Source organism: Electrophorus electricus, chromosome 25 (assembly GCF_013358815.1).
Source record: "Electrophorus electricus isolate fEleEle1 chromosome 25, fEleEle1.pri, whole genome shotgun sequence".
In the NCBI taxonomy this organism is placed as follows: domain Eukaryota; kingdom Metazoa; phylum Chordata; class Actinopteri; order Gymnotiformes; family Gymnotidae; genus Electrophorus; species Electrophorus electricus.
Genome location: NC_049559.1, coordinates 5,848,500 through 5,850,999, shown reverse-complemented (window position 1 = coordinate 5,850,999; position 2,500 = coordinate 5,848,500). Strand labels below are relative to the sequence as shown.

Below are 2,500 nucleotides of genomic sequence, written 5' to 3'. Positions count from 1 at the left end.
TGTCAAGAGCAGAGAATCTCTCCTTCTCGCTCTCTCTCTCTCTCTCTCTCTCTCTCTCTCTCTCTCTCTCTCTCTCTCTCTCTCTCTCTCTCTCTCACACACACACACACACACACACACACACATATAAAAATGAAATAAAGATAAAATTGAACTCCCAGGAGAGATAGTAAGTATTACAAGAGACAGTATTATGAGAGACATATTATGTTCTTCTTTGGCTCCAATTTAGTTACATTTTGGTTACATTAAAATTTCACAAACAGTCAGCCAGCGGTGTCCAGTTTCAAAGTTCTTTTGAATTCCCGTTAATGGAACAGGACAGTGAGTAATCAACTCTTAGTTACATATCTCTCTTTCTTTATTCTGTCCTGTCTTCTCTCCATTTTGCACTCTCTCTCTCTCCCTCTCTCTTTCTCCCACTTTTCCGCTCTCATTGTTCACCCTTTCGTTCTGCGTCACTGGTCAGTAACGCACACACTTAGATACACTTAAGCACCTGTGTCTGCTTAAACAGAAATGGCAGGGTCAGTACGCTTCCCCCCTAAGATGGGAGAGAGCAGTATTGATCAGCTGAAGTCATGCGTGCACACACTGACATTTTATCAAGAAGCTTTGGGGTTGTGCATGACTCATTTCTGTTATAGTGAAACATTGATTTTGGCAACACCGGGGTTGATGTTTCTAAATCATAATTGTGTTAAAACACCAGACATACACACACGCACATACACACACACACTTTATCGACACACTTCTACATGCATGCATAACTCAAGCTAGATGAAGTGATCATACAAATGCACTGACAATCTGCTACAGTCAAAAGCAATACACAAGCAAAAAGCTCCACTGCATTCAGAAGTCCTCCTCCATTATTCTCTCAGTGTCCCTCTCTGGATTTCTCTTTCTCTCTGTCCCTCTATGTTTTATTTTGATCTTTTACATTTTTTTTTGTTTGAATTACATAGGTGGATTGAATGGTTGATGCCATGACATCAGCCTGCCTTTTTCCATTTTTCAAAGCTGTTGTAGGACCTTCTCGCATACACTTCACATACGTAAAGGTTGCCTTTTCCATTTCTTGGAGAGCAGTAACACTAAACAGAGCATGAGAATCACGCATGTTGCAGGAAAGGTGAAGATTTACTCGGGAGGGAACTGTATAGCACAACACTGCCCAGTTCTTCACTGACAAGACAAGGAACTGGGACTCCTCTCTGCCTGAGCACTGGGTGCTGAGCTATCAGAAAGGTTTATTTGCGTCTGGAAAAGGATTTACTCTTTTCCACTGTCTTTCCCAGCCACATTAGAGCCTCAGGCTGCTCAAAAGGGCTTTTTCTCTATCACAGCTCAAATATACGTCACTTTGATATAGAACAGAGAAATATCCTAAGAGAGGTGGACTGCGTGCAAATAGCCATTAAGGCCAAAAAAGAAGTTTCCTAGCAGAACTAGTGAAACATGAAAAAAAATAAAATAACCATTAAACAAATGTTTCTTAGTACTATTCCCAGCTGTAGGAGTAATACAGAGGATATTGGGAATGTGTGCTTGGGTTGCTTTGACCTGTTTCTCTAGCATCCTCTTAGCCTGGTTTTGCTGTTTTCATCAGGTTCACAGTGGCTCTTGTTCTCCCAGGGAACAGATCGGAGCTCCTTCTCCTCCCCATATTCATTAGCTAATCATCGACTTGCTGATCAGGGATCTGGTTCCTCTCTGGTCTTCTCTCGTATGTTATTATTTCCTCCAAGGTGCAGTGATGCTAAGCATGTTTACATAAACCCTGTCACCACGGAAACGCAGGTGTCCATCACTTACCTGATAGTGCTCCACGTACAGCGAAGAGTAGGACACAGTTTAAACTGAATGTCCCAATTCATACAGTTTTGATATAATGCTATTACAGGGAGTGCTAATTGATTAGAGCAAGCAGAAATATTCCCCACCTGGCAGGGACAGATAGGAGCTCTTTTCAGAGCAGTAATTTTTGCTCTTTTTCTTCAAACTTGGTGAACTTTGCTGCTTCTCCATCCACTTTGTCTGTTTATGCCCCCACAGTCACTTTAATGTCATGAAATATGTATGAAATGTGTGTAGAGCTGCACAGAGATCATGGCTCGCTGAACACGGCACATGGCATATTACCAAACATATATCTCTTTAAATGGAGTGTCCTTATCACGCATCCACTGACCGTATGGAAGGCCACAAGGTGGAACTTCGTCTCAGCCGTGGTTTTGTCCTCTCAGCCCACACAAAGGCAGCGAAAGAATAGAGCAGATACACGCACATTCAGTTCCAGCGTAAAATTCTACACACAAAAGGGCCGCAACATAGAGGAGCTTTGCAAATAAAGAACAGTGGATTTCAAAGGTATGGTCGAATTAAGTAGAAATACTGCATTTGGTAGGTATGTGTATAACGGCTCAATGCGGCAGTAAATGCCTCTGTTCAGGATCCGCTTATAAAACTTAAGTTTTCTTTAATCTAAAAGTTG

General features: G+C 41.9%; 1 protein-coding gene across 14 annotated transcripts in view; it reads left to right on the top strand.

Moving 5' to 3' along the window:
- Positions 1-2,500, top strand: part of stxbp5l (syntaxin binding protein 5-like) — a 101,878-nt gene that overhangs the window by 36,852 nt on the left and 62,526 nt on the right. The window lies entirely within an intron of this gene.